Source organism: Coenobita brevimanus, chromosome 95, assembly GCF_032717465.1.
Source record: "Coenobita brevimanus isolate Jiangsu-jjx chromosome 95, ASM3271746v2, whole genome shotgun sequence".
NCBI classification, from domain to species: domain Eukaryota; kingdom Metazoa; phylum Arthropoda; class Malacostraca; order Decapoda; family Coenobitidae; genus Coenobita; species Coenobita brevimanus.
Genome location: NC_137048.1, coordinates 4,261,688 through 4,270,452, shown reverse-complemented (window position 1 = coordinate 4,270,452; position 8,765 = coordinate 4,261,688).

The following is an 8,765-nucleotide window of genomic DNA, read 5'->3' as shown; positions in this document are numbered from 1 at the left end:
AATGATGATCAATGGTGGCTGAATATGGAAGATTGATAAAGGATGGTGATGATGGATGATGATAATAATGAACGATGTTGATGATGGATGAAAGTGGTGTATGCTGATGGTGGATGACGATAATGAAGGTGTGATGGATAATAGATGATGGATAACGATGATGGACGGTGATGATGGTCATGGACGATACATGAAGGGGGATGGATGATGATGAGGGATGATAATGACGAAGGAGGAAGATAATGACGATGAGGAATGACAGATGATAGAAGATGATGATGAGGGATGATGGGGGATGGATGATGATGAATGATGGATTATGGATGATGATGATGGTGGTGGATTATGGATGATGATGATGATGATGATGATGGATTATGGATGATGATTGATGGTTTATGGATGATGATGATGAATGATGGATTATGGATGATGATGAATGATGGCTTATGGATGATGATGATGAATGATGGATTATGGATGATGATGATTGATGGATTATCGATGATGATGATGAATGATGGATTATGGATGATGATGAATGATGGATTATGGATGATGATGATAATGATGATGGATTATGGATGGTGATGGATTATGGATGAAGATGATGTTATGGATTATGGATGATGATAATGATCATGATAGATAATGAGGTAGATGTGGAATCGGGAAAGAAAGCCATCAAAGCATAAATCATTCTCATCCATGTGCCTGTCTTTAGTCCATCTGCAAATCTAAGTCCCATTCTCTGTTTGTCTGTCTTCCTATCTGTCCACTGATATCAGGGTATATCAAAGTATATTTAGTAGTCAATATTTACATAAAACTACACTTTTCGTAGTTTCTCCATTATGTTTTTTTTTTTAAATCTATCTGGCTAACCACACACACACACACACACACACACACACACACACACACACACACACACACACACACACACACACACACACACACACACACACACACACACACACACACACACACACACACACACGAGCGCGCGCGCGTCCACTGATCAATGAAGATTGTTTCGAAACACATGCCCTTCGAAATAAGTCGACTAAACATCGACACACACATAGGCAAACATGGATGAAGTGATTTAGGGGGTTCATCAGAATAAAGATTACTAGGCTACAAGCAATAATCTCATGCAGAGAATATGATCTGCTGAATTTTAATAATTTGATATCAGTTTATCCATGTTTAATGTGTATATCTGTATGTGAGTGTTTCTGTGATGAAAAACAGTCACACACACACACACACACACACACACACACACACACACACACACACACACACACACACACACACACACACACAGAGTGAGTAGACTGTAGCGCCAGTCGAACAGGGCGATACTCTCAGGATGGAGAGCTGGAGCTCCCGTCTCGTATGCTCTCGGGACTAGTTTCTGATCATCCCATTTTGCTTTCTTCATTGTTTCTGTAACAAGCAGAGTACGCCAGCGTACTGTCCTATACAATTTCCGTTAACTGACAACACCAAACTACATGCACTTTATACCCCACAGTTCTTACTCTTTATAATTTATAAAATGGCATCTTAAAACTCAGCCTTGAAGTCCCAAGGGGGGAAGATCCATAAAAGCCTCCACCATGCGAGAAGTCTCTTTCCTGAGACGGCCAGGTGAGATGCATGGAATCATTGTCTGACTCATTCCTTCTTCATTTCAGAACCATTCATGGCCTTTCCTCTATTTCCTCTATGTTAAATACTATTTCTCTTCTTCTATTTCTCAGCTTCTAAGACTCAAACGTCTGAGGTGACTGATAGCAAACCATTCTCAATATCCTGCTACTTTCTCTTTACTCACATCAATGATAAAGGTTGCTGTTGTGTATATGTATGCAACAACTTATCTCTCTCCTGTTAATGAACCTGAATCTTCTGAATTCGCTACTCTCTATCAACTGCTGTGCTGTCATTCTCTGACTAAATATAACTGTGCTGTGTACTTATCCCCTAATTCTACTCTCTGAAAAAATTTTTGACTATCTTACCTCTTGGATGGAACACATCTTAGCAATTTCTCCATATTCTGAAATCTCCACTTTAGTCATTTCATTGTTCCCCACAACATTTGGCTTTCCTTCCTTTCACTGATTCACCTACACCTTTTATATCTTAACCCTAGATTAGCAAGGTCAGGATTTGTATGTGAGTGGTTAGGTGGTACCTGATTCAGTACCAACTTTGGAAAATGAAAATAAATATGAAAATGATATAGATTTTAATTACAAATTTTTTCAAGGTAATGCAATGTATTTGCAAGAGTTCTAACCTAAAACTACTGACAAACAAAGAAAATTGTAATTTTTATGAAATAAGTAATGGGCAACTATGTAGCAGCAGTGGGGGCGTCGAACTCATCCCCGGGGACCGTTACACGTCCACCTCCGCCTCCTCCACTTCCCCCCCTGTATTGAATGTTTCTGTTGTTTACCTTCTTTTGTATAAGAGTCTTTTACCTGCAAGATAACACACATAAATACATAATTATATTAACTAGTAAGTGTATGCAGCCTCGACCTCACGTTAGTGGCAAGGTGGTACCGAAAAATGGACCAAGAGGCATAAAACTGAAATTTTATACAGGAGCAAAACCTACCCACCATGCGTGACCACAGCACACCTTGAACTGAGAATATTGGGGAGGGCGGCCACAGACACCTATAGGCGGCAGCGTGGTAACGTTGAATAGGCCTATGGTACCGACTTTGATGCCACCTTGCTAATCTACGGTTAATGACCTGAAGCAGCTTGAAGTGCACCCTACCCATATCCCTAGCCGCCTTGGAGAGTGTTCCAACATACCTGACCTTTTTCTTACATCTAATCCTTTTGCTAATGCCGTTAATCTCTTCTTTCTGTTGGGCTCCTTTGATCACAAACTTATCATGTTAACTTGTCCTATCACTCATATAAGGCCAGTGGGCCCTCCCAGGATGTGCAGCGTCTTTGGCACTTTGGTGCTACTGATTGGAGGGTACTCAGGCAGTGCGTCTTTGATTTTCCTTGGAATGATTGTTGCTTCCATGGCCAAGAGCCATCTGAGTATGCCTTGTGCATTATGGAGGTAATTCTCTCAGGCATGGAAGCATACATTCCTTTCTCTTGTTTTGTGACTAATGCAAAACAAAATCTATGGTTTAAGCACAGTTGTTCTAATGCTGTCCACAACAAGGAAAAGGCATACAAAAGTTACCATAACCAACCCATCCCTGAATTTCCTGTTTATGTCTCTCCCCGGAATCGTGCTAAGTCTATTTTTTGCTCTGCTTAGAACAATTTCATTCGTAGCACAAGCTCAGAACTCTCCCACTCAAATTCTTCCCGCTCCTTCTGCAACCTTGCCAGTAACCTTTCTAACAACTTTACTTCATCATCCTTCCCTCCTCTTTTCTGCTTTGATGGTTCTGTTGCTGTAACTTCTTCTGAAAAAAGGAAAACTCTTTGCGCGGTCTTTCTCCTCCAGTTCCACCTTAGATGATTCTGAGGCTGTTCCTACATCACTTCCCTCCTCTCCTTATGGCTGACATTAAAATGTCGTCAATTGACATGTTTTCTGCCACCACTGGCCTCAATGCGGTCTCTCCTGTTCTCTTCGTGAACTATTATTCTGTGCTAACACTCTTCCTAGGTAAATTCTTTCACCTTTGCCCTTCAACTTGTACCTTGCCTTCTAGTTGAAAGTTTGCTCTCATTCAGCCAGTCCCAAAGAAGGGTGACCATTCCCAACTCTCTAACTATCGCCCAATTGCTTTAACATCCTATGTCTCAAAAGTTTTTGAGCCTATTCTTAACAGAAAATTTTAAAACATTTTTCCTATCATAACCTTCTTTCTGATCGTGAGTATGGGTTCCGACAGGGACGCTCCACCGGCGACCTTCTCACCTACCTATCACACTCCCTGCCATCCTCTTTTTGGGACTTTGGAGAAAGCATTACCATTGCACTTGACATCTCAAAGGTTTTCGACCGAGTCTGGCATAAATCTTTAATTTCTGAACTGCCCTCTTACTGTTTCTATCCTTCTGTCTGTGGTTTCATCTATAGCTTCCTTTCCGGTCGTTCTATAGCTGCTGTTGTAGACGGCCATAGTTCTTCTACTAGATCTATCAACAGCGGTGTTCCTCAGCGTTCTGTCCTATCACCAACTCTATTTCTTTTATTCATCATTGACCTTCTAAGCCGTACATCTAACCCTATCCACTCATACGCTGATGACTCCACTCTTCACCTTGCCATTCGCTTCCCACAGCGTCCATCTCAGCGATTACTTCAACAAACAAGGGATGAGGCTATGACACACCTAATGTCTGACTTGGCTCTTATCTTTGATTGGGGTGAAAGTAATTTTGTTGATTTTAATGCATCAAAAACTCAGTTTCTTACATCTTTCAACTCCAAAAAATATTGCGCACGAGTACCCTGTAATTGTTAACATTGGGCAACTCAATTCTGCATATTCGTAAAACATACTTATGGTCTGATTCTCTCAGGATTTATCTTGGAAAGAACATATTACCTCTCTTGTATAATCTTCTTCCAAGAGATCAGGAGTGCTAAGCTGACTCCATGCTCTCTTTAGCAATGCATAGTTATTGACTTTATACACAGGTTTTATTTGCCCCTTTTTAGTACAACTCTCACAACAGGGGAGGCTCCCCACGTACAGCTCTTCTCAATAGGGTGGTCAAAAGCTTTTTGTCTCATTATCTCTTCATTTTATTAACTTCCTTCAACCTCTGTCTCTTCGCCACACTGTTGCATCTTTATCTCTTTTCTATCGCTAGTTCAATGATAACAGTTCCTCTGAATTCTCTGCCTACATTCCTCCAACAATACGCTGGGTGTGTAGTACGCGTCTAGCAACAAGTTCTGATCCTTTTTGTGTCCAACTCTCTAAGGCAAGATTTAACTGTTACGTCAGGTTGTGTTAGGAAGAATACTGCCACCGTATTCCCAGCGTGTCGTAAAAGGCGACTAAAAGGGGCGGGGTGAGGGGAGTAGGGACCCCCTCCTCTGCTTTTTAGCTCCTAAAAAGAGACAGGCCAGAGAAAGGGATGGGGGATTGAGTTATCCCCGTAACCTGAAGATTGGGTCTATGAATGTCCGTGGATGTAGTACGATTGAGGCTAAAAGGGAGGAGATTGGGAGAATGTTTGTGAGAAGAAAGTTGGATGTGTTAGCTTTGAGTGAAACGTAGATGAAAGGAAGGGTGAGTCTATGTTTGAAACTGTGAATGGAAGATTGTCAGGTGTTGATAGAGGAAGGGCAAGAGAAGGTGTGGCCTTGTTAATGAGTCCGGAAGTACAGCAGTGTCTGATTGAATGGAAGGAGGTGTCATCGAGACTGATGTGGGTGAAAGCGAAATTTGAACGTGAGTTGTGGGTGTTTGTGAGTGCATATGGGCCTGGTAGTGAAAGGGATGAAGAAGAGAGGGAGTCTTTCTGGAATGATGTTGATGAGCGTCTGCAGAGTTTTGGAGTGAATGTGAATGTGGTAATGATGGGAGATCTGAATGCTAGAGTGGGAAATGTAGCAGTTGAAGGTGTAGTTGGTATGCATGGTGTGCCTGGAAGAAATGAAAATGGGAAACGAATGATAGGGATCTGTGTTGAGCGAGAGATGGTGATTGGAAATACTCTGTTTGAGAAGAAAGATATTTATAAGTATACATGGGTGAAACAGGAGGGTGGAATGGTCGCGGACAAAGCATTGATGGACTATGTGGTTGTGTCCAGGAATGTAATAGGAAGATTGTTGGATGTGAGAGTTCTGAGAGGGGAGGGTGGAGGTATGTCTGACCATTACCTGGTGGAGGGAAAGTTAAGAGTAGGTAAGAGATGGGTGAGAGCTAGGAGGGCTAGGTGTGGCAAGGAGGTTTTGAAAGTGAGTAAGTTGGATAAAAGAGAGAAAATGATAGAGTATCAGGAGAAATTGAAAGATGAGTGGAACGCTGTGAAAGATCAGGAAAATGGCAGTGTGGAGGAGGAATGGCAGTTGTTTAAGAGTGCTGTGGTGGGGCAGGCAGAAGAGGTGTTTGGTGTGAGACGTGTGGGTGGTGGTGTAAGAAAAGGAAGTGAATGGTGGTGAGAGAAAGTAATTATGGCTGTGGCTGAGACGAGACGTGCATATGAAGTGTGGCTGCAGAGGAAGGATGAGGTGTCATATGAGAGGTATAAGGAAAAGAGAAAGAGGGCAAGAAGGGCTGTGCGTGATGCTAAAGTGGCAGCAGATGAAAGGTGGGATAGGCGACTGTGTGAGAATTTTCAACAGAATAAGAAAATGTTCTGGAAGGAGGTGAAAAGGGTGCGAAAGGGAGAGTCTGGGAAGGAAGAGCAAGTAAAAGTAGAGGATGGAAGGATGTTAACTGAGATGGATGCAGTAAGGAAGAGATGGGCAGTGTATTTTGAAAGATTATTAAATGTAGAGGAGGAAAGGGTGGCTGAGATTGTGGCGGATGGAAGGGTGCAAGGAATAAATGTGTTGGGAGAGTTGAATAATTCTTTGATCACGAAGGAGGAAGTGGAGAAAGCAGTAAAGGAGATGAAAACAAGGAAAGCTGCAGGTATGGATGGGTGTGCTGTGGAATGCCCGAAGGGTGGTGGAGTGACTATTGTTGACTGGTTAGTAAGATTGTTGAATGTGTGCTTTGTGAAATGTATGATGCCAATTGACTGGGCAAGTGCTTGTGTGGTCCCATTATATAAAGGCAAGGGTGATAAGTATGAATGTACTAGCTTTAGGGGTACAAGTCTGTTAAGTGTTATAGGTAAGGTGTATGGTAGAGTGTTAATTATGAAAGTTAGAGAGGGTACAGAGGGGGTGATTGGTGATGACCAGTGTTGCTTTAGGAGAGGGAGGTGATGCGTTGATCAGGTGTTCGCTGTGAGACAAGTGTGTGAAAAGTATTTAGCTAAAGGCAAGGACGTGTTTTGAGCATTCATGGATTTAGAGAAAGCGTATGATAGATTTGATAGGGAGACTTTGTGGACTGTTTTAAGATTGTATGGACTTGATGGTAGGTTACTGAAAGGAGTGAAAAGTTTTTATGTAAATAGTAGAGCGCGTGTAAGAGTGGGAAATTCTGTGAGTGACTGGTTTCCCGTGAGAGTGGGCTGCGACAGGGATGTGTGATGTCGCCTTGGTTGTTTAATATTTATATGGATGGTGTTGTAAGGTAAGTGAATGCAAGAGTTTTAGGTGGAGGTCTGAGTCTGGTGAATGTTGATGGTGGGAAGTGGAATCTGAAGCAGCTGCTGTTTGCAGATGATACTGCACTGGTGGCTGATTCAGAGGAGGGATTGAGACAGTTGGTAGAGGAGTTTGGAAGGGTGTGTGAAAGGAGGATATTGAAAGTAAATGAGAATATGAGTAAAGTGATGTAGTGTACGAGATTGGTAGATGGTAGGGGGATGAATATAGTTTTGAATGGTGAGTTGCTTGAAGAGGTAGATTGTTTTAAATATTTTGGGTCACATGTTGCATTGGATGGAAGAATAGATGCAGAAGTGAAGTTTAGAATGAATGAAGTAGGTAAGGTGCTGGGAGGAATGAAAAAGTCGTTTAGATGTCGTTTGCTTAGAATGGATGTAAAGAGAAGGCTGTATGAGGGTGTTGTGGTTCCGACTGCGTTATATGGGGCTGAAACATGGAATATGGGTATAGCAGAGAGGAAAAGTTTGAATGTATTTGAGATGAGGTGTCTGAGGAGAATGTGTGGAGTGAGGGGTATTGATCGAGTACGAAATGATGAAGTGCGATGGAGAACTGGAGTTGTTCGGGAGATGGCTGGTAGAGTTGAGCAGAGGGTGTTGCGATGGTTTGGTCATATGGAGAGAATGGATAATCAGCGATTGGTGAAAAAGATAACTAGATCTGATGTGAGAGGTGTAAGGCTGAGAGGGAGACCACAAATAGGATGGATGGACAGTGAGAAGAGAGCGCTGGATACGAGAGGGATGTCTGTTGAGCAAGGAAGAGTGGCTGTGCGTGGCAGAAATAAATGAAGAGTAATTGTGAATGAGTAAATGATGACGCAGCCCTGAGGGGATATTCTCCCGCCTTTGGTCTGATTAGCTAGTCAGGTCAGGTGTGGGTAAGGGGATGGGTCTATTATGATGTGTCAGGGGTAAACCAGCTCTGCTGTCGGGCCCTGCTGCGGATGTCACTGATTGCACTGCGCAGTTGACCCTTGTGCGGTGTGGTGCGGTGAGGAGCTGTCGCTTCTCCCCTTTGGGGCTAAGATGCGAATGAATGTGTTTGAATGGATGAGTATGTGGGGAGTGTGTCGTCCTGTCTCTGCTACCTCCCTTTCCTTGGGGGAAGTAGCCTAGGTATATAGATAGATAGATAGCCAGTTTTCATGTATGCAACAGGTGATCTCTGGAACTGTCTTTCTCTGGTTGTATTTCGTACTTTTTGCCCATAATAAACTATTGGGTGTCACCCACACGCACACACTGTTTAATAATGGACCTCAACTGGAACACACACACACACACACACACACACACACACACACACACACACACACACACATGAAGAGCCTCACAAGAGAACTACATACCCACAAAAATTAAGATCCTAAAATACCTAATTATTAATTTTCTCACTCAACAGCATGCGCTAAGAGTAGTCAAGACACGGTGTTCATCTATTCAGAAAATGATGATGATGATAATGATGATGGGGAGGAGACTGGTCCAACAGAAAGTGCTGCATT